This window comes from Lissotriton vulgaris, chromosome 8 (genome assembly GCF_964263255.1).
Source record: "Lissotriton vulgaris chromosome 8, aLisVul1.2, whole genome shotgun sequence".
Classification (NCBI taxonomy): Eukaryota; Metazoa; Chordata; class Amphibia; order Caudata; family Salamandridae; genus Lissotriton; species Lissotriton vulgaris.
Genome location: NC_141696.1, coordinates 1,163,789,553 through 1,163,814,189, shown reverse-complemented (window position 1 = coordinate 1,163,814,189; position 24,637 = coordinate 1,163,789,553).

Here is a 24,637-nt window from a genome sequence, read left to right as displayed (position 1 = left end):
GGCTTGGTGGTGTGCATGGAGCTCATGCAATGGTGAAGTGAACGATTGTGTGGTAGGTCCAAGTGAGTTTGGTGACATGACTGTACTTGACTCTGTCACTGGCAGTGAAGATCAGGTCAAGCATGTGTCCTGCACTGTGTGTGGGGATGGTGACCAGTTGGGTGAGGCTGATGTTGCTCATGCTTCTCATGAGGTTGGCAGTGTTTGTATCTTTGGGGTCATCAAGGTGGAAATTGAGGTCATGAGGAAGATATCGTGTTTGGAGTCAATGGCGAGTGGGGCAATAAAATAGGCGTTGGTGATGCAGAAGCCTGGATTCGGTCCTGATGGTCTGTAAGCGAGGGTGTCTCTGATGGTGGTTTTGCTGTCAATTTGGAGCCGGACACTGAAGTGTTCCATGATTGGTGTAGTGTTGTCTTCAGTGGTGATACTAAATGTCGGGATCTAGCCCGACGCGCCTGCATACGAACTACAATTACCGGCGGTCCTGGGCGCGGAACTACATTACCCAGAGTTCCCGGCGGCTTCCGGATATCTGCCGGTCGCCCAGGAACGCCGGTGTCAGTGATTCTTCGTTGGCTTACGAGGACGCGGCTGCTCCTCGAATTCTGCTCCTGTTCGTGGCTTGGGGGTGTCGTCTGACCGGCTGATCTTTGTACAGGTTAGGCGGGTGCCGATTCAGCGCGCTGGCTAGCGTGCGGCGCATTGCAGATACTTTGAGGGTTTCTCGTTTTTACGGAAAACCGAGTTTGTTGTTGGTGGAATCTAGCCTCGCGGCTGCGAGGGAAAACGTTGTTGAGGTCAAGCGCTACGCTCTCCTGGAACAAACTTATTTGGAGGGAGAGCAGAGGATTATAGGTTACATCCCTTCCAGTGGCGGAGTGCAGGGGGGGATTGAAGGACCTCCGCACTGCCGTCACGAACCCAAGACATAGGGTTCAAGTGCATTGTGAATTCTCCGAAAAGGCAAATACCAAAGCGGAGTGTGGTAGTGATGGAACTACACACTGCCGTATTTGGGTAGTTAAAGCTATTTATTCTTTCAAGTAGCGGAGTGCAGGGGGGTATTGTTGGACCTCCGCACTGCCGTTACGAACTCAAGGCTTATGGTTCAGTGGCATTAGTAACTGTTGACCTGGCAAATACCAAAGCGGAGTGTAGTAGTGATTAAACTACACACTACCGTGTTTGGGTACTCTGTGGGGATTTGGCATATATTGAAGGAACTTATACGTTGCTGTGTAATACGAATAACAGTATTAAGTTACAGCATTTATTCAAGCACAGGAAGTGACTTTTCATTTCACGTTTTTGGGTCCTTGTTCCAAGCTCATACGTTATCACAGTGGGTATGTGTATGTCTGTTATATTTAGGATTTACGCTTCCCAATATAGGCTTGACTGTAACTCTGTTCTTTTTGTGTTGATCAGGGAGGAAGACGGGAGTTACAGCAAAAGGGAGGTTTAGTGTCAATCATATTCAGGTGAATACATGTTGGTGTGGTGTTATTAAGAATTTATGAGAATAGGGTTTAGCAGTGTACTAACCTGTGTATTTTTGTCTTTCAGTTTCTTTATCCCTGCTGCCCCTTCCTTCTCCTCTTTATTCTTTTGGGTTTTTTCCCCTTTTGGGGTTTTTCCCTCGCCGTATCATCTGAACACCCTGTGTTTATACTTCAGGGTGTTCGGAGGGTCCGGAGGTGGAGCATTGTTGCTGCACGTGAATCCTGCGGAGTGCCAAGCCTTACAGAATCACTGACCCAAGAAATACACTCTGCCCGATTCATATGTAGCAACAATGGCGTCCATGGAGGATGTGTTACAAGCCTTGGTTTTGGTACAACAGGAGCTGGCCTCCTCCAAGGCTGAGACCGCAGCTTTGCGTGAGAAGGTGGAGCGTTTGAGTGGTAACCCTTTCAACGCTTCCGCATCTTCTTCTAACGTTCAGGTTACTGTACCCCCACCCATACCATTGGCTACTCCTGAACGGTTTTCAGGGGATCCACGTAAGGTGCATGTATTTATGACACAGGTGCTCATGCATTTTTCCTGTAAACCGTCCTCGTTCCCCACAAATCATTCAAGGGTGGCATTTTTGATTTCTTATTTAATTGGGGATGCAGCTGATTGGGTGGTACCATTGGTGAAACGTGATGATGCTCTTTTATCTAATTGGGCAGAGTTCAAAAAGGAATTTGAAAGGGTCTTTGACCGAAGAGCCACCACTTTCTGTGCTGATCGTGAGTTGTTGACATTAAGACAAGGTAGAGGAGAGTTGATAACATACCTAACGGCCTTCAACAGGCTGGTGGTAGAAGCATCATGGCCAGAGGAGAAAAAACTATCTTTGTTTTATCAGGGGTTACATGATGATTTAAAGGATGTAGTAGCGCAGGTGGATCCTCAGCCCACTACCTTTGAGGACATGGTAAACCTGGTGTTAAGGTTAGACAGTAGATTAACGGACAGGGGTAGTAATAGGAGACGGTGGGAAAGAGGAGCGTACTTTGTTGAAAGAAACCCTAAGAAAGCATCCGGGGGTACGGACGCTACGTCTGAACCAATGGAAATAGGGGCTCTTAGAGCACCATTGTCTAGAGAAGAGAGAGAAGCCAGAAGGGTACAGGGCTTGTGCATGTACTGTGGTAAGCAGGGGCATTACGTCCGGGAATGTCCTTCCAAACCAAAAGCATCAGGGACTTTCAGTAGATTTAAGAAGGTTGCGGTGTCTAAAACCATATCAGATAACGAGCAGAAGGAGGACCGCACAGCGGGAGTAGATGGAGAACAAGCATGGAAACTTACCTCCCTGTCCTCTTCGGGTGATGAGGAAACAGAGCCTCACCTGGTGGTGGTGATGACGCTGGAATACGAGTTAGAGAGGTGTCCGGTAATGGTGATGGTGGATTCAGGAGCGACTGGTAATTTTGTAGATGAAGGTCTGGTAAGACGTCTAGAATTGCCTCGAGTTCCTAGGGAGACGCCGGAAGATGTGTTGGCAGTGGATGGGCAGCCTTTAACCTCAGGCCAGATAACGGAGAGAACTGGTGATTTGGGGCTGTCAATGGTGACGCATGGGTGTGTGCATTCTGAGGTGTTAACATTAAATATCATAGATGCTCCTCAGTACGAGATCATTTTGGGCATGCCATGGCTGCATAAACATAACCCTGTGGTGAATTGGCAGGAAAAAACTATTACGTTCGAACCAGAGACCTGTAGGGACCATTTAACTCCTTGTATGTCTGCTAATGTCACCGTGTTAGCCACACCGTTTTTGGCTGCCACTGCTGCGGAAAAGGATGTCAAGCTACCATTAGTATATGCTTCTTACAGTGATGTGTTCAGTGAGGTGAAGGCAGAAACACTGCCCCCTCATCGAGAATATGATTGTCGAATTGATTTAGTAGAGGGGGCATCATTACCATCATGTAGGGTGTATGCTTTGTCTGTGCCAGAGACCTCCCATTTGAAGCAGTACATTGACCATTATTCTCGATTGGGCTTCATTCGCCCCTCTCGCTCTCCCGCAGCTTCCCCTCTTTTCTTTATATCAAAAGCCAACGGGGACTTGAGGGCGTGTGTGGACTACAGAGCATTGAATAAGAACACCATTCGTAATCGATACCCTCTTCCGCTCATTTCAGTCTTGCTCGACCAGGTGAGAGAGGCCAGGATTTACACCCGTTTAGATTTACGTGGGGCCTATCACCTAGTTAGAGTAAGAGAAGGGGATGAGTGGAAGACGGCGTTCAAAACACGGTTTGGGTTATATGAATACCTAGTGATGCCTTTTGGGCTTTGTAACGCCCCTGCAGCTTTTCAGTTTTTTATAAACGATGTGCTAAAGGAATACGTGGATCAATTCGTGGTGATGTATATAGACGACATCTTGATCTACTCTCAGGATGTTTCATGCCACAAAAATCATGTCTGCAAGGTTCTGGATAAATTGAGAGAACACCATCTATATGTAAAGCTGAGTAAATGTGAGTTCGGGGTGCATGAAGTAGAATTTTTGGGTGTGAACCTAAGTCCTGAAGGATTACAGATGTCAGAGAGGAAAGTACAGGCGGTGAGGGATTGGCCAGCCCCCAAGAATGTAAAAGAGGTACAGAGCTTTTTGGGGTTTGCCAACTATTACCGCAGGTTTATCGTAAATTTTTCCCAAACCGCTGTCCCTATCACTAGGCTATTACGGAAAGGGAGGTCTTTTGAGTGGACAGTGGAGGCTGAGCATGCTTTCCAGGCATTGAAAAGGGCTTTTACTACTGCTCCAGTGTTGGCACATCCGGTTTTGGAACATCCATTCATTGTTGAAGCAGACGCCTCGGATGTAGCCATAGGGGCAATCCTGTCCCAGAGAGATGTACAAACAGGTCAGCTTCATCCTGTGGCCTACTTGTCGTAAAAAACTGAGTCCTGCTGAGGTCAACTATTCAATCGCAGAAAAAGAGCTCTTGGCAATAAAAAAGGCTTTCCAGGAGTGGAGGCCGTATCTGTGGGGAGCAAGACAGGCAGTAACTGTGTACACAGATCACAGGAATCTCCAGTACATGTCCGCAGCTAGGCACCTTACACAACGGCAGATGCGGTGGATGCTGTTTTTTTCCGAGTATAACTTTGTTGTGACATTTCGTCCTGGCTCGGAGAATCGAAAAGCGGATGCTCTTTCCAGACAGGGAATCCCCACCAAACAAAATGCAGAGGAACAGTCCATACTCCCTTCCACGAAGGTGGTTTGTGTAGTGAGAGCCGAGAGGTTTCTGGAGGACATCAAAGACTCTAGGTCCATGGAATGTTGGGTTCGTTGGGCTTCCGCCAAACCAGACAGGAAGATTAGGCAGGGTTTACCCTTTCAGGGAGAGTGCTTGTTTCTGCCTAATATGGAGATTAGGAAGAAGGCATTCAGTTGGTGTCATGAAGCGCCTGCAGCTGGACATCCAGGGATCACAAAGACTGTGGATTTGCTTAGAAGGCATTTCTGGTGGGAAACTCTAGTGAAGGACACCACTCAATGGGTAGGCAGCTGCGAAGTCTGTGCTAGAAGTAAGGGGGAAACATCAAAAAAGAAAGGGTTGTTAATGCCAATGCCCACGCCTGATCGCCCATGGTCAAACATTAGTTTGGATTTCATCACGGGCCTCCCAAAAGATCAAGGGAACACCGCAGCGCTGGTGGTTGTGGACAACTCGACAAAAATGGGCCATTTCGTACCTTGTGTGAACCTCCCCACAGCAAGTCAAACAGCACAGATAATGGCATCACAAATTTTTCGTTTACATGGCATTCCAAGAGTCATTGTTTCCGATAGGGGGCCACAATTCATTGCTCGTTTTTGGAGAGTATGGTGTAGTGCCTTGGGCATAGAAGCAGCACTATCTACTAGCTTCCACCCACAAACTGATGGACAGACAGAACGTCTAAATCAGACCCTAAAGAAGTACTTGCGGTGTTACTCGAAAGAGGCTCATGGGTCTTGGGTGGAGCTGTTGTGGATGGCGGAGATGGCATACAACAACACTTGGCATAGCTCCATAGGTATGTCCCCATTCAAAGCCAATTATGGGTATGATGTACGTACTTTGCCGATAAATATACCAGAAGAGGTGAACGATCAGCCCTCGGTGAAGGAGCGGGTGATACTGATGAGGAAAATACACTGCGCAGTGCAAAAACATCTGCTAAAGGCCAAAGAAACATACAAAAGGTGGGAGGGCAGTCATAGGATACCTGGTCCTCAGTTCGAGGTAGGAGATAAGGTGTGGCTCTCAACCAAATATATACGTTTCAAGCTCCGAAGCGTGTTTCATCCGCGCTTCATTGGACCATATCCTGTGGTGCGCCGCATCAATCCTGTGGCGTACAAATTGAAGTTGCCAAACACGTTACGAATCCACCCCGTGTTTCATGTCCAGTTGCTAAAAAAGGCTCTTACCTCACGCAGAACTGCACCTCCGGTGCTGGCCAAGGATGGGAATCTGGAATATGAGGTGAGATCTATAAAAGACTCCAAGTTTCGCAGGGGTGTCTTGTGGTACTTGGTGTCCTGGAAAGGTTACGGGGCGGAGGAGGACTCTTGGGAACCCGTGCACAATGTCCATGCTCCCAGAGCTGTGAGAACATTTCATGTCAAAAACCCCGCCAAGCCTGGGCCTAGGAGGCGCTTGGGAGGAGGGCGTACTGTCGGGATCTAGCCCGACGCGCCTGCATACGAACTACAATTACCGGCGGTCCTGGGCGCGGAACTACATTACCCAGAGTTCCCGGCGGCTTCCGGATATCTGCCGGTCGCCCAGGAACGCCGGTGTCAGTGATTCTTCGTTGGCTTACGAGGACGCGGCTGCTCCTCGAATTCTGCTCCTGTTCGTGGCTTGGGGGTGTCGTCTGACCGGCTGATCTTTGTACAGGTTAGGCGGGTGCCGATTCAGCGCGCTGGCTAGCGTGTGGCGCATTGCAGATACTTTGAGGGTTTCTCGTTTTTACGGAAAACCGAGTTTGTTGTTGGTGGAATCTAGCCTCGCGGCTGCGAGGGAAAACGTTGTTGAGGTCAAGCGCTACGCTCTCCTGGAACAAACTTATTTGGAGGGAGAGCAGAGGATTATAGGTTACATCCCTTCCAGTGGCGGAGTGCAGGGGGGGATTGAAGGACCTCCGCACTGCCGTCACGAACCCAAGACATAGGGTTCAAGTACATTGTGAATTCTCCGAAAAGGCAAATACCAAAGCGGAGTGTGGTAGTGATGGAACTACACACTGCCGTATTTGGGTAGTTAAAGCTATTTATTCTTTCAAGTAGCGGAGTGCAGGGGGGTATTGTTGGACCTCCGCACTGCCGTTACGAACTCAAGGCTTATGGTTCAGTGGCATTAGTAACTGTTGACCTGGCAAATACCAAAGCGGAGTGTAGTAGTGATTAAACTACACACTACCGTGTTTGGGTACTCTGTGGGGATTTGGCATATATTGAAGGAACTTATACGTTGCTGTGTAATACGAATAACAGTATTAAGTTACAGCATTTATTCAAGCACAGGAAGTGACTTTTCATTTCACGTTTTTGGGTCCTTGTTCCAAGCTCATACGTTATCACCGTGGGTATGTGTATGTCTGTTATATTTAGGATTTACGCTTCCCAATATAGGCTTGACTGTAACTCTGTTCTTTTTGTGTTGATCAGGGAGGAAGACGGGAGTTACAGCAAAAGGGAGGTTTAGTGTCAATCATATTCAGGTGAATACATGTTGGTGTGGTGTTATTAAGAATTTATGAGAATAGGGTTTAGCAGTGTACTAACCTGTGTATTTTTGTCTTTCAGTTTCTTTATCCCTGCTGCCCCTTCCTTCTCCTCTTTATTCTTTTGGGTTTTTTCCCCTTTTGGGGTTTTTCCCTCGCCGTATCATCTGAACACCCTGTGTTTATACTTCAGGGTGTTCGGAGGGTCCGGAGGTGGAGCATTGTTGCTGCACGTGAATCCTGCGGAGTGCCAAGCCTTACACTAAAGATGGTTCCTTTGTGGATGATGGTGATGCTGCCTCGGTGTTTGTTGGTGCAGTCCAGGTGTAGCATCTTGCAGCCGTTGTGCATTGCAGTGGTGATGTCGGGGTGGATGAGAGGTTGAGCTAGGTTTCTGTGATGAAGATGACATCAGGTGGAGGGTGGTGATGGTGTCCTAGATTTCAGTGACATGCTTGAAAAGTGATCAGGTGTTGAGCATGAAGTAGTGGGGTAGTTCCAGGGCAGTCAAGGACAGTGAGGTGGGTGTAGTGATGGTTTTCTGGATGACAAGAGGTCTTGAGGTGCAGGTGAAGCGTCCATGGCAGCACGTATAAGGTCCTACTGTTGATCTAGAGAATGCGAGGTAGCAGTTGTTGCAGCATCTGGGTTCCAGGGCTAGGAACTCTGCAGCGGAGTTTCTAAGTATCTGTGGGTGGTAGGAGAAACAGTGTTTTGGGTGCTAGGTGTGGTGCTGGCACAGATGGGCGAGATGGGGTGGGGGAAAGCGGGAATGTCGGAAAAGTAGCATATAGTGAGGCGAGTACAACAACGGGAACAATAACACTACAATAACAGTGAGGCTAAGTAAACAATAAGGCTGACTAGCATACAGGCATCACACTTACAAATTTGGCAAAATTAAAGGCAGCACAACAGTCAGCAGAAGAATTCACAGTAGAGGAAAAGCCAATTACTGTCAGGGTTCATCAGTCTGCCTGTCGGGTTGGGGATCCTAGCAGGTTCCCAACACATGCCTCTCGCCCTCGGCTCGTCCCCTCTTTTGCTCCCCATGTTCCCTGAGGAAGAAAAGATGAATTATATTTCTTTAATTCTCTGCTCCGGTATGTGGTGGTGTTTTCCTTATCTTTGTTTCCAGGCCACGTCAGAGCTTGACTCAACAACCTTTATGTTTTGGTAGCCTCCTTGACTCAAGAAGCCTCCGTGACTTAGCAACCCCAATAACTCAGCAGCCTCCATGACTCAGCAACCTCTATGACTAAGCAGCTTCTGTGACTCAACAAGCCTCCATGACACAGCAGCCTCCGTGACACAGCAGCCTCCATGACTCAGCAGCCTCCATGACTCAACAAGCCTCCATGACTCAGCAACCTCCATGACTCATTAGCCTGGCAAAAGGTATTGAACTTTCACCCAGGTTCATCTTCAGTGCTCCGCATTGAATTTCGAGTGGAAGATCCTGCGGCGTGATGGCTATTCTCTGCAGGTGCTGGTTGGACGAGTCCTGTTCTATCCATCCTCGCTGCTGCTACTCGCAGATAAGTCTAAATCCTTTTTGGGCTACATTTAACTCTTGTGCTCAGTGGAATTCCATTGTTTTGACTCCCGGCTCATTTCTGGTTATCGGGGAGATTTTGGGGAACTGCACACGAAGCTCTTCGCAGTCAGAGACTTCCTGACTTTGTTACCTATATCGCAATTCCCTCTTGTTCCCACTCGCATACTTTACTTTACTTGCCTGGATTTTGTTCATTTCCTCCTCATATCATTTATGTAATTCGTGCATAGTTTTTGCTGATAGAAGTGTATATTATTATTGAAGTTTATTGTTATCTAGTTACGTCTCTGTTTTTTCTCGCTGAAAGATGGTCCTGGTAATGCTCTCAAGCCTTGGACATACTTCAGCTGAAGGATACAGATTATGTCTTATTTCATTGAAATAAGAATGTATGGTGTGCTTATGTGTAATCTTTGTTGGCCCAATATTGTGTGAGTGTGTATTTATCTTTGGCCCAATATTGTGTGAGTGTTTATTTATCTTTGGCCCCATAAGGTGTGAGTGCAGTTCTGATTTATTCTAATCATTCTAAAAAAAACTATTTTATCGTGACCCAATGCAGAAGTTTATGCATGAAATATGTCATCGATTATTTGTGTTCTGATTGATGTCTTTTACTACTGCTGCAAGAGCCGGTCTCCATACTCATTCCTAGCTTTAGGACAGATGTCCCAGATAGTTCAGTGACCCAGAGTTTGCTTCTCCACCAGCTCGAACACGCACCAGTTGTTTCTTACTTTATTTTAGGTTTTTGTTTTAACTATTTATTTTAGTTTATTGTTTGTTCCCAAACCCCCTTCCCTTGAGATTATCAGGTGAACACTGGTGTCTCTGGTTCAGTGTTCGTCGGATGATTTCTGGGGATTGTTGGGGTCCAGCTGCCTCTGCATGTCCACCAGAGAGTAGAATGTGTTTCCAATGTTCATCTTCCCAGATTGGTTCTTGATAATTACAGTAAAAACAATTAGCTGGCAGGCAGAGTCCGGGAGACATGCTAAGGCCCCAAGAGGGGAGCGAGTTGAGGATCTTAAGAACGTTCAGTTTCTCCAGGAGCCCTGATACGAGTACCTTTTCTTCCCTGGATAACTGAAATCCCATAAAGATTACATTGAAAAAGCATTGTTAGACCTGGTTCCATTGGCGTGAGTCTCCCTTCAATTTTTTGCTGTTGTCTCCTCTGTTTTTGATATGTTTTGCTGTTGGTTAGATGCTTTGGGCACTGTGCCACTGCAATTCAGTACCACAGTGCAAGTGCTCCCTATTGTAAATTGTTGTAATGGATTAATGGATTAGTGACTCCCTGATTGGCTTATTAGATTTACTTGTCAGACACTAGTTCAGTGTACCATGTGTGCCCAGGGCCTTTAGATCAAATGATGTTAGTGGGCTTTTAGTAGTGATTGTGCCACCAACAGAAGCAGCTTGTAAAGTGTGTCTAAAGCCTGCCATTGCAGAGCCTGTGTGCAGTCTAGTACTGCCATGTGACTTGGTAAATGCGCCCACTTACCAGTCCCTAAACCTTCCCTTTTCTACATGTTAGCCGCCCCTAAGGTAGGCCCTAGGGCAGGGTGCATTGAATGTGAAAGTTAGGACATGCCCTGATGTGTGTAGCAAGTCCTGGTAGTGAATTACAGCCAATTTAGTTTTTTATTATTGCAAGGTTACCTGTCCACCATCGGCCAGAATAGGCAGTTTGATTAAAAAATCTTATAATCCTAACTGACCCAGGGAACATGGTAGAAAAAACGAATTTAGTATGCCTGAACTCAGAATGATGAAATACATATTTTAGTAAAGTTGGCTTTAACATTTTGTATTTGCAAATACCACTTTTAGAAAGTAGGTATTTTCTTGCCTAACCATCCAGCCTGCCTCTGCTAGGTTGTGTATTGCATGTCTGGTTTGTGAGTGACAGGGGCTGAGGGGGCTCCAGGAGGCAGGGTGAGTCAGCACTGGGTTGAATATATCTATGTGCATTGGAAGTGGTGGGAAGAATAACACCTGGGCCTGAATAGGGCTGTGCCTGCTTTCCACAATGCTGGCTCCACCTCCTGTGGTGCGTCTGATGACCCTGGCCCACACTGCTAAAGGAAGAAGTTGTGCATTGGCAGAATGCACCCAGAACAGGTTTGGACTAGGTAAAGACACTCTCCTCCTTCTGAGACAAAGGATTTGTGTGTATAAAAAGGGGGACCCAGACCCCAGAACTTTATATCACTTCTGGGAATCAAGACAGACCTTTAGCTAAGGAGAAGAACCAGAGAATCTGCAGGACTTGGACTGCACCTGTGCCAGTGTGCTATTTTCTGGGGCTGGCCTGCAGTGGTTTCTTTATTGCCAAGGAAAGAAAAAAGACTTTTATTGAAACTTTCATCGTCTTGAAGAAGAATCTCCAAGGGCTTGAACTGTGCTTGCCTCCTGCTGAAGTCTCAGAGATACAAGACTCCACCACCAGCTCCCCCCTGAATTTCCTTGCTGGGAATTCTGTCTGCAGAAGCCTGTGTGTTGTTAGGAGCTGGAAGCGCGACTCAACGAGAAGAAGCATGTCGCATCCGCAGCTTTTGCCATCGCATCATTGGAGAAGCATGTCGCCACCGCAAGGGTTGCCGTCACATCACCAGAGAACATTGTCTCCGTCGCAGTTGTTTGTCGTCGCATCCCCAGAGAAGCGTGTTGCCACCACAAGGGTCGCCATCGCATCACCGGAGAACCGTGTTGAAGGGACTGTCGTGGCTCCCAAGTTACAGAGTTTGCTGCACAGCCATCGGGCGTGCATGCATCACCTTCATGTCATCGCATCAAAGATGCCATCTTGTCGCATTGCAACGGGGAAGCACCACAAGATCGTTGCATCATCTCCTCTCCGATAAGGAACAGACGCATCGCCTACTTTGTGAAAGCACTGAAGAACAGCCACATTGCCTCCCCTGAATCAAGGACCCAATACATCATTCTCACTGTGAACCTTTAGTTTATCTTGCGTTAGGCATCCTAAGGTACTTTGTGAGAAACGTGTCGCATTTACCATCTAGAGTGAACTAAGCTATTTCTACTATCTAAAATCTTAATACTTTATTGTGGATTTTTGTTGTTTTGGTCTTGTGTTAAGTATATATAAAGAATACTTATTTTCAAAGAAACCTGTGTTGTGTCCATCTGTAGTGTTTTCACTGTATTACTGTATGTGTTCACAAATGCTATACACACTGCCTCTGAGATAAGCCTTCCTGCTTGTGCCAAGCTACCACAGGGTTGAGCAGGAGTTATTTAGGAGTGTAGCCCCCTTACTCTGACTAGATGCAAGGGTCCCTATTTGTGCAAAGGTGCAAGCCATTGCCAACTGGACTCCCCCAGTTCTAACATTGGTGGTCAGTGGTGAGGATTTGGACTTGCATTTGTGTCTCATATGCAGTGATTGGTGTATACTACTAGTGAGTGCAGACCAAACGCGACCACATACATCTTTGGTAGAATTATTTTCCTTGAAACTGCTATTATTTGCTAAAGACTGCCAGTTCTTATTGCCATGAGTAAAGCACCATCCAACACATCTATGGATCTAGATTTTGAGGAAGAAAGGTTGGAGGCCTACAATGTGAAACAGCTGAAAACCTTCTGTAGTAAATGTAAAGTTGCTACCCCAGGTCTCACCAAGAAGGATGAGTTCCAAAAGGCGCTGAGGGCCTGGGTGAAAGCAAGAAATGCAATAAACAATGAAAGAGTGACTTGTCGGTGCTGTGGTCAGTAAGATAAAACCAAAGTCACCAGAAAAACAACCTTGCACCGTCAGTGACGAGGCGATATCAAAACTGTCGGTAGGAAAAAGAGTGAAACACATACAAAAAGACAAAGAAAATAACTTGTATTTTGTTAAGAAGAACCCTCACTCACCCTAGTGGTGACATGCTTCATCATGGGGTTCCCACTGGAGGAACAGAATGTCCCTCCAGTGTGCTTAAACGCCTGATTTACAGCGGAGCAGGTTGTTGTGAAAAAAGGTTGTTTTAGGTAACTGTTATGTGCAAGTGATAGTGCAGTTAAAAAATATCAGCTGTACCAGAAACAACTTTATTTAACGGTCAGCTAATATTGTTAAAAACAGTGTATTGGATACTTTTAGTGGTAATATTCTTGACCACTTGTATCCTTTAAAAATTAGGTCGACATGTTTCAGTTGTCTAAAATTATTAATGCAGCTTTCTTCAGGACCAAAAAAGTGAATATCCCCGGTGGTCCGCGCTCGCTAAGGCGTGTCCATGCCAGTGGATATATAGTGTGAAAAGATATATTGTTAAAAAATACCGGAATTTTCCGTGTCTGCAACCCTAGTCTTTCCAGGGGCCAAAATCTGTAAATAATCAAACACAACATTAATTAGGCACATTCGTGTATTTCAATGTTTCTCTGCCAATCATGTAGAATGTAATTTTAGTCTTATCATGCATGTATCCCACTCAGTTCCGGCATCTATAGTCACTCCTTAGTGACCTAGGGCCCGATGTAGGTAAATCCCATTTACCGATTTTGAAATACCGAATTTTACCGATTCGGTATTTCAAAATCGGTAAATGGGATGTAGGTCCCAACATCTGGATTCGTTACCGAATCCTTAACAATTCATTAATTACCGATTCGGTAAATACCGAATCGGTAATGCCCATTCATTCCTATGGGCTTTGAAGCCCATAGGAATGATTAGGCATTACCGATTCGGTATTTACCGAATCGGTAATTAATGAATTCACAAGGGTGCAGGGGGTGTCACTTTGACACCCTCTAGCACCCCCAAAACGGGCATGTGTGCAATGTGGCACACAGACATGCCCTAAGGGCACGTCTGTCTGTCACATGGCACATGTGTACATGCACAGATGTGCATGTACACAGGAATCGGTATTTTACCATGGATTTGTATTCCATGGTAAAATACCGATTCTGTAAGCCATGTGCCAATGGAAAATTGGCTACCCACATAGCATTTTCGGTAATTTTACCGAATCGGTAAATATTACCGAATCGGTAAATATTACCGATTCGGTAATTATTACCGAATCGGTACTTATTACCGATTCGGTAATAATACTGATTCGGTAAAATTACCGAATATGTGCACCTACATCTCCCTAGCCCTTTACCGATCGGAAACGGCCGAAAATCGGTATTTTCGGCCGATTCCGATCGGTAAAGGGCTACCTACATCTGGCCCCTAGTGCTTTAAAACCCATACTTAGGGTAAGCAAAGGTGCAACTCAAATTTGTCACTTCTCATTTAGCGAATGTAATATTTATTAAAACGCATTCACAATGTTTTTTATAATGGATTAGGTCTCATCAATATAAACAGCCTTAGGTGACATACTTTAAGTACACCCGGCTCAGATGAGTTTGCCAAAGACAGTCTGTTATAATTCCTTAGTGCATACGTGACCCAGCTCACAAGTAGAACAATTAAAAAGAGTCCTTAAACTTATCCCGCTCGTAGATTAAATAAAGAATAAAACGGGACTCAGTTAAAATATAGAAAACCTTGGTTTGTTCACTTACAGCATGATCCTATGGTGCTGTCGTCATAGGCTTAGCGGAGGAGGCCCTCTTCACGCTACGGCCACTGTGTAAAACAAATGACGGAGTCAAACTGAGTCTGAAGATTAAACTCAATAACTCTAGCTATTGAAAGACTAACAATCACACAGCACTTACTTTGCACGTAGCGACTCGCCGCCATGAACCTACTCAATTCACTGCCGCAGCCCGGATAGTGAAACTCCCAAAGCGGCGCGTCAGTACAAAAAAGAGGTCAGGGGTGAGTCACGTGCTCAGCGCACACTGTGCGTGCCTTGTTCCTTAAAGGTGTAAGGTCAGAAAAATAGTGATTTGATAAAACCAAACGCTAAAGGTTCTGCATTTAAGTCAAAATCAATAACAAAATACAAGTCATTGAAAATATTATTCACGCGATTCATTGAGGCCCTGAAATAACCTCAATTACAGCACGTTAGGACATATCGATGCGATTCTCAAATCCCAGTGCAAGCTATTAGTTCTCTTTCTTTCTTACAAAAGGGAAAAAAACTTTATTTAAAACATCACTCAATCATGCATTGACCACGTTTTTCTTAAGATAAAGGAATTCACAAGGGTACTTCATTTCCTAGACATACTATAGGGTCAGGAGCAACAAAATCGCGGTGCATGAACCCCGAGTTGTTCCATGTTCCCAATTTCATTACGATAATTTTAACTGATGTCTTTAAATTACCCATAGTGTGATATGTAAGTAATTTCGGTATACTAACGAATGGGGAATGCGACATGGAAGACTGTGACATTTAACTAGAGGAAACAAATGACAGTTGCCATCTATATCACAGAAGACCAAAGGAGGAATGATTTTACAATTATCATGCAATCGATGTAATAGATTTTTGCTGGGTCCTTACTAATATAAAGGAGCCTTTTTGTTTTTTTGGGAACCCTAAGTAGAGTCCAAAGAGTCGCGAAGAGTCACAGGATCCAGAGGGACCTTAACAAGGGAACTGGGCAGGGAATAATATGACAGGTTTAGGGAGTTCTTTAGTTTCAACTCTTCATTACTGTCCCCCAAGGAATTGCATCGTTAAGGCCCGTTTGGTGGCACGAAAGGCGATATATCCCCCTTTGCTCTTTTTCGAATAAACTGGCCTCAGAGCCCTGGGACAGTTGTTCGATAACAGTCCATCTTAGTTCGTCCGGTGTGTGATTCTGCTGCAAAAAGTGAGATGTTAATTTCGTGTTACTTTTATGACACCGGATATTACTCCGGTGTTCACCGATCCGTAATTTCACTCGTCTTGTCGTCATTCCGACATATTTTAACCCGCAGGGGCAGGTGATTAAATAAATGACGTGACACGAGTTACAATTAGTGTGACTTCTTTGTTGCCACACCTTTCCCACTTCCAGATTCAGAGTTTTTGTGGTGCTTGTCAAAGGGCACACACTGCATCCTCCACATGGGTGATGTCCTGTTATTGGAGGTAAACCCCATGCATTCAAAACCCCGTAGTATTGGTGATATTTTGCTTTCTAGGGCGAGTGTGGACAAAAGCATCCTTCAAGCTTCTCGCTCGTTTGAACGAAAAAAGTGGCTTCTCCCAGTCATGATTAGTACTTGTAAGCACTCAGCAATGTTTGTTTATGCAACGAGTGACTGCATTGGACAAAGGGTTAAACGTCGTCACGCATGTGAGAGGGACTTCAGCAGAAGCTATAACCCCGGCGTTGTAATTTGCCTGTCAGGTCCTGGGCCTGCTGTTTAAAATCGCTCAAGTCACTACAATTGCGTCGTATTCGCAGATACTGACCGAAAGGAAGGTTTTCACTCAGTGTTTGTGGATGGAAACTAAAGTAGTGCAGTAGGTTGTTCTTTGACGTAGGTTTGTAGTAAGTTGTAGTTCGTAATTCATTGCCTACGCGAAAGATTGTCACATCTAGAAACACAATCTTATCCTCAGCATAGTCGTGGGTGAACTTGAGATGACGATTCAGACCGTTTATCCAGTCAAAGAACGTTGTTAAGGAGGTTCCATCACCTCTCCAGATCACAGAACATCATCTATGTACCGTTGCCACAGTAACATATTTGACGAAAAAGGGTTCGATTGGGACAGTATGTGTTCACACTCAAAATGGTACACGTATAATCCTGCCACGCTGGGCGCAAACGTGCTTCCCATCGAAGTCCCCGTTGCTTGGAAAAACAACTTCCCATTGTATTAAAAGAAGTTACGTTTTAGGGCCAAAGTCGCACATTCCACGACAAACGATCTTGTGGTGTTGTATTCCCAAGTTGTCTGTTGTAGCATATCTGCCACTACCGCAATTGTTGCATCCTGCGGTATACAGGTGTATAAACTCTCGATGTCGAGAGTTACCAGGAAACAGGGATCGTCTGGTAACCTGATTGTCTGCAGCATAGCCAGTAAACTCTTCGTGTCCTTGATATAGGTGCTTGTAGCTTCAATAATTGGTCTCAAAAAGAAATCACAGTATTTTGAAAGGGGTTCGAGTATTGAACCCAAACCCGAAACAATCGGACGACCAGGTGGTGGTAGGACGCCTTTGTGAGTTTTTGGGAGGGTATAAAAATATGGAATTTTGCCCTCTGTAGTGGTAAGGAAATCTGCCTCATGCTTACTAATACTGCCTTCATGTTCCGCCGTAGTCACTAGTTCCAAAATTCCTATTTTTAAACTCTCAGAAGGATCTTCCTGTAAGGGAATGTAATTGGTCTGGTTATTCAGAAGACAGCAACATTCTGTGTCGTAATCTGTCCAATCCTGTATCACTATCCCACCTCCCTTGTCTGCACTCTTAATTACGATTTTGTTGTTATTCTGTAGAGACTGAATTGCTTGGAATTCTGCTCCTGTCAGGTTCTTAAAGGGAGTTGGTTCTGTAAATGCCTCTACCTCAATAATAACCGCTTTCTCGAATGTCAATATTTCTGGTGGTACCATATTCGGAGGAGGGGTGAAATTGGATTTCAATCTGAACGTCGTGTCATTCGGAGAGTCTTGAGAGGAATCTTCTGATTGTTTTTGTTCAAAGAAGCTTTTTAATCTGATTTTCCAGAAAAACTCTGTCAGTTCGCAATGTAATTTGAAACGGTCTAATCTCGGAGTTGGCACAAAACCGAGACCTTTTTCCAAAGTATTCATCTCAATAGGAGTCAAAACTACTGAAGACAGATTGGTGACTAGAGTCTCTGATTGCTTGTGCCCGCTCTATAGTCTTGTGTTTTGCTGCGGGTGTTGTCACCCACAGTCTCCGTCTGGTCCCAGTGAACCTGGTTGGCACCTTTTCGTTTGCCCCCTCTGCCCCGACCTCTCCCTAAAAAATGTTGTTGGGGAAACGCATTTGGGTAGTAGTGTGGGTGCGGGGTGGACCATACGGTGAATTCCAACTCATCATAGGTGGGAACTGTTGTGGTTGGTGAAACATATTGGGGTGAAAATTTGGCCCTTGTGGATAAGGCTGCCATATTGGAGTTTGGAAACCTCGGCCTCGCCCCCTGCCTCGCCCTCCCCTTCTGTTCCCGGTACTTCCTGTAGAAGACCCGCTGGTATTGGAATCCCCTGAAGTCTCAGAGTTATCGTCAGTCATGTTTAGGGGTGTGTAATCAGGACTGGAATAGGGATAGACCTTAACATAGGACCAACGTTTCAAATCTTTTTTAAATTTCTGTGCTTTTGATTGAGATAAGTTCTCCTTATACTCATTAACTTCTTTATTTAGGTCATCAAGACGTTTTTTATAACCAGTCAAGGTAGCTTTAAAATGAATTTCTGTCTGCTGTATCTCGACCATCAGTGCTTCTGACAAATGCAGGGCAGTTTTTATAATTAATATTGCCCAATCCCGCGTACAGTGCCAGGCAATTTGCGCCCATTCCTTCCTGAACACTGCGTCGTCAAGAAAAATTCTTGGGGCGTTAGTGACTAAAAGTCCCTTAGGGGCTAAATTATTGTTTAAGTATTCTTTTAGCAGGGTCCCATGCAAAATAGCCCTAATGCGACTACGTTTTTGTTCCCCAAGCTTATCGCATTCAGTAGTTTGGGCAATTGTTTGGGATATTAAAGGGTCGGAAAACAGTGAATTATCATTCATGATAGCATCAACCTCTTCTCTAGTGTAAGACAAACCAAGGTTTTCCATGTTGTGAGAGGGTCTGCACCAACAAGGAAGAAATCAACAAACAAACTCTCGCAGCTGCACGCTGCAAAGTATGTATCAACAACAAGTGAGTGAGGATAATCAAGAAGTCACTCATGTATCCCCAATAATAAATGCAATAAACAACTAAAGAGTGACTTGTCGATGCTGTGGTCAGTAAGATAAAACCAAAGTCACCAGAAAAACATCCTCGCACCGTCAGTGACGAGGCGATATCAAAACTGTTGGTAGGAAAAAGAGTGAAACACATACAAAAAGGCAAAGAAAATAACTTGTATTTTGTTAAGAAGAACCCTCACTCACCCTAGTGGTGACATGCTTCATCATGGGGTTCACTGGAGGAACCGAATGTCCCTCCAGTGTGCTTCAACGCCTGATTTACAGTGGAACAGGTTGTTGTGAAAAAAGGTTGTTTTAGGTATGTGTTATGTGCAAGTGATAGTGAAGTTAAAAAATATCAGCTGTACCAGAAACAACTTTATTTAACGGTCAGCTAATATTGTTAAAAACAGTGTATTGGATACTTTTAGTGGTAATATTCTTGACCACTTATATCCTTTAAAAATTAGGTCGACATGTTTCAGCTGTCTGAAATTATTAATGCAGCTTTCTTCAGGACCAAAAAAGTGAATGTCCCCGGTGGTCCGCGCTCGCTAAGGCGTGTCCATGCCAGTGGATATATAGTGTGAAAAGATATATTGTTAAAAAATACCGGAATTTTCCGTGTCTGCAACCCTAGTCTTTCCAGGGGCCAAAATATGTAAATAATCAAACACAACATTAATTAGGCACATTCGTGTCTTTTAATGTTTCTCTGCCAATCACGTAGAATGTAATTTTAGTCTTATCATGCATGTATCCCACTCAGTTCCGGCATCTATAGTCACTTCTTAGTGACCTAGTGCTTTAAAACCCATACTTAGGGTAAGCAAAGGTGCAACTCAAATTTATCACTTCTCATTTAGCGAATGTAATATTTATTAAAACGCATTCACAATGTTTTTTATAATGGATTAGGTCTCATCAATATAAACAGCCTTAGGGGACATACTTTAAGTACACCCGGCTCAGATGAGTTTGCCAAAGACAGTCTGTTCATAATTCCTTAGTGCATACGTGACCCAGCTCACAAGTAGAACAATTAAAAAGAGTCCTTAAACTTATCCCGCTCATAGCGTAAATAAAGAATAAAACGGGACTCAGTTAAAATATAGAAAACCTTGGTTTGTTCACTTACAGCACGATCCTATGGTGCTGTCGTCATAGGCTTAGCGGAAGAGGCACTCTTCACGCTACGGCCACTGTGTAAAACAAATGATGGCGTCAAACTGAGTCTGAAGATTAAACTCAATAACTCTAGCTATTGAAAGACTAACAATTAATCACACAGCACTTACTTTGCACGTAGCGACTCGCCGCCATGAACCTACTCAATTCACTGCCGCCGCCCGGATAGTGAAACTCCCAAAGCGGCGCATCAGTACAAAAAAGAGGTCAGGGGTGAGTCACGTGCTCAGAAAAATAGTGATTTGATAAAACCAAACGCTAAAGATTCTGCATTTAAGTCAAAATCAATAACAAAATACAAGTCATTGAAATTATCATTCACGCGATTCACTGAGGCCCTGAAATAACCTCAATTACAGCACGTTAGGACATATCGACGCGATTCTCAAATCCCCGTGCACGCTATTAGCTCTCTTTCTTTCTTACAAAAGTGAAAAAAACGTTATTTAAGAAATGCCTCTTAGCATGTGGAAGAGCCTGCAGAAGAGGCTGAGAATGCATAAGTGTAGCTATATGGGCCATTGGGTCCAGCCAGGTAGAGAGTGTCTTCCCCCATAGACAGCAGCGTTTCTTCCAAGGGCCTGTCCCCAGGAGAGCTGAAGGACAGGGAGAGAAATAGATTGCATAGAATGGAAATGGCCAAGCTCAAGATGGAGGGTCAAAGGGACCTAGAGCGTAAGAAGCTGGAGCTTGAGAATAACAGGATAGCTTTTGAAAGGGAACAAGAGAAATTAGCACAAGAGATTTTTTTGAGGGAATTGGAGCATAAGGCTAAAAGGTTAGAAATTAGTCCCTCTGGTGGCAGCGCACCATCTGTACCTGCAGAAGGCAGGCTATATTTCCCCAAGGATGTCATCAAAGATTTCCATAAGCAAGAAGATATTGGGCAGTGATTTGCAGCCTATGAAATGACAATTTTGGCCCACCGGGTCCCTGAGAAGTATTGGGGAGCGGGGTTGTGGGGCTGCTTTGTTAGTGATGGGAGGGATACATTGTTAGACCTGCCCAGTAAGAGTAGGATCCTTTATGCCCACATGCAGGTAGCCCTGATGACCAGGTATGGATTGACCCCAGAAATCCATAGACAGAGGTTCAGGAATTGTAAAAAGCTGGAGGCAACCACCTGGATATAATATGTGTCTTTCTTTTGCAGAGCTATGGATGGTTGGGTGAAGGGTAGCAAAGTGAGTATTTTTGAGGAGCTCTATGATTTTTTTGCATGGGAGCACTCGTCTGGTAATTGTTTTCCGGAGCTACGTCAGCACCTTATTGATAGCAAGCTAACTAACCCTAAGAAGCTTGCTGAGGAGGCGGACCGATGGGTGAGTACCCGGGTCTACAAGGGTCATGTGGGAGACGCCACCAAGGGTCGGCAGGGTCCCCAGAAAAAGAGTGGGGGGGACAAGGGTAAACAGAGGGAGTTCCAGAAAGGACCCCAAAGTAATTCCCAAGGGAACCAAGGTAAGGGTTCCCAGCCTCCCCCTGAGAAGAAGTCAGAGACCCCGTGTAACGACCGGATTCTCGGACCAGATAGAATCAGCTCATCAGAGCACCAACAACCCAGCCGGAACGTAATCACCTCCCTCCTTAGGACCTATTTACAACAGGTATCTATGTCTCCTACCCAAGGATGGGGAATTAGCAATGTACATGCCTAAGTTTTCTACAATATCACACTCATACCAATTAGTCTCGCGGCAACTCAGGCCCAGACCATTCTACCCTGGGGCAGTCCTGATTATATACCATTACACACTGGCCACAACCAGTGCTCTCTCAAGCCACAATCCGGTGGGTATAAATACCAGTATCCTCCCTGGTACTCGCTTAACAAGCCACAATCCTGTGGGTATAAACACCAGTATCCTCCCTGGTGCTCGCTAAACAAGCCACAATCCTGTGGGTATAACGCCGCATCCCAACGACGATCACTTTCCTATGAATACCATTAGCTCTCATTAGGGCTCTCTTGCTATTTACTAAGGGTAGAATACTACGATATTATGAGTCACAACGATAACCAAATTAGATGATATGCGATGTATCCTCTACTTCAAGGGCTCCTCTCTCCCTCATTATTTGGTCACTGCTTACCTGATCGGGAGTTGCGTCTGTTCGCATAATAGTAACTGACTAGAAGAACAGGTTACCTTTTCATATAAGAATAAGAGGCACATGCCGGTTCACTAAGAACTGGGGTCCTTTATTAACAACAACAATAATATCAATATGACGAATACTATAACATATAGCCTGCAAAGGAAAATGAAAGGTTAGAATGTGCACGTTACAAAAAAAGGGTCGACGTCACCTTAGTAATATGAAGTCTGGACTCAGCAGTCATCTGGGTTCCCTTCTCGTCTGTGTCTTGGCTCGTCTTTAGGGTCACACCTCTGCAGTCACGGATACACGTCTGCACCGCTATGCTCTGTCTCCTTCGCCTCCCTCCAAGTCACTGGAACCTTCCTCTCATCAGCTGCTTTCTCTCTGGCTGTTCTGCACTACTCCTTTCTCCTCTCAATCACGGACCATCTTCACTTCTCGACTTCAATCGTATAACTCAGTTTTAACCACTCTGGTATTCGTTCTCTTAACTAACTGCTTCACTCTGAATGCTCTGATCTTAAAGGTCAAAGCTCGCCAGCTGCTCCAGCTAAAATAACTTCAATCTTTCTAAAAGAATATCAGCTTCTCGATCTGTCTCGGACTTTAAAATGGCGACCGTCTGCCCTGAAATAATTAATGGCATTGATGCTAGCGGCTAGCTGCCGCCTACAGACTGACTGATTCACTGCCTCATGCTTTCACTAATATGGAAGCTTGTCCCTTCATGGAAAGTTACGGCCAGTAACCTGCCGCCCACCAAATTCTTGTACCTTCCCGTACCAAGGACACGTTCCCAGCCGGCCGGCCTGATGTTGTGTCTTCGGAATGGAGAAAAATACAGTCTTTCGATAAGGGCCAGCCTGAGCCGGTTCTCTCCAAGCGAACAACACCTCATAACTAAAACATTACATTTGACCTAGAAGCATCTCAAGCTGCCGGGGCAGAAAGAAAGATGGAGTCTCTCCCGTTCGAGGCCTACAAGGCCTGAAATAAGCATAACTCCATCGAAGGTATACTAACACGCTTACAAAAGGACGGATTATCACTAGTACTAATGAATCTATCCCCTAATATAAGTTTATAAGCCCTGATCTAAGGAAAAGGGTACGGAACTAATAGGCATGCCTTGTGAATAGGCTCTATTTACGGTTCTAATCCTTCCACTAGAATGATAGTAGACTGAAGTCATCTCCAATCACCTTCCTTCAAGGAAGGGCCGAAAAAGTTGGTCAGAACATTTCACCCTTGACTTTAGGCTAGTAATCATTCGCTAAATGGAACTAACATCTGTAGAGGAATAATAGGAAACAAAACTAACTGATCTATGTCTCGTACCAAATCGACAGTATTGGAATAAGGAAGGAATGCACTGAATAAAGCAACAAATAGCTATTAAAACGCTAAAAGTAATCATAATACCCCCTAATATCTGTCGTAGAGAATGTAAGTCAGGTAACCAATTGAAGAGCCAGTCAAACCAGCCCTGGTCAATGTGTTTTCTAACCTCTTCAGTCAAGTCATGAAGTTTGTCAATATGAGCCTAAATGGATCTAGTATGGTCCGATAAATTAAAACAGCAAAGTCCCTCAAAGTCAGAACAGTCATGTCCATGTTTGAGTAAAAGATAATCAATGGCAGCCCGGTTTTGCAAAATAGCTCTGCGTTCACCCTGGCGATCTAATAACATGTCAGATAAAATTGTAGAAGTATTATTGATGGACTTGACCATCCAACCGGCCATCTTTCCGATGGACTTAGCATTGTAGACGGCCAAAGCTGGAACACCAATGATTGAAATAGCTAAACTAAGGTATTCAGATTTGGAATATAGATGTAAGGAAGAGTCACAGTCCTCATGTAACATCATAGCATCACGAACAGCACGGGAATATGTATTAGGATGTGAAGAAAACATCAATAAGCTTAATCTAGTGATGGCACACGGGCCTCCGGAAATGTTTGCAGGAATGTAGGGCCAGGAGGTATTACCACAAGAGAAAACCCATCCAGAAGGTAACAACATTGTACGATAATGGCTAGGGGCAACTACTAAACTTTTACAGGTCATATTATTTTTAACAGAAGTACATGATTTCGGAGGTCTTCGGGAGCACAAAGTTCGTTCATGAGTTGAAAAAGAAGTGGCTGCTTTGAGTTTCAAATGCAGACATTCAGTAATTGCATTAGGATCGCATGTGAGAAAGAAGCACAGGTCACCCTCAGTAATATTATAAGTGGTTATTTGGGAATGAATCGGTGGAATTGGATCTAAAAGTACAGTACATAAAGGACAATATTCATGGGTCGCAAAGTCACCAAGGATAATGTTGGGACGGGCATTTGATACATTAAAGATATGGGTTAAAGTCTCCAACGAAGCAGGGACAGCAACCAAACAAGTCGCTAGAATGTCAGTCACCGAACGCATCGGTGTCAAGCAAAAATGTGGAGAATTGGTAACTCGTTTAGCTAGAGTAGTCCAAAATTTAGATGATGAATCCCACGCAGCGAAGGAACGCGGTACTCAGGTTATCGAATCAACCAAAGTCTGTGGGTTCCCTCCTTTCCCGACGTAGCAGGCCAAAAGGAGTTCAGCGCCGACACATCCTGCAGCAACAGTCCAGAGAGTGATCTGAAAGAAAATCTAATACAGGCATTATTCATTCTCGTAGATAACATTTGTCAGCAGGGACAGCTTCCCAGCTATCTTTCCCTGGTCTCATTACAAGAAGTGTG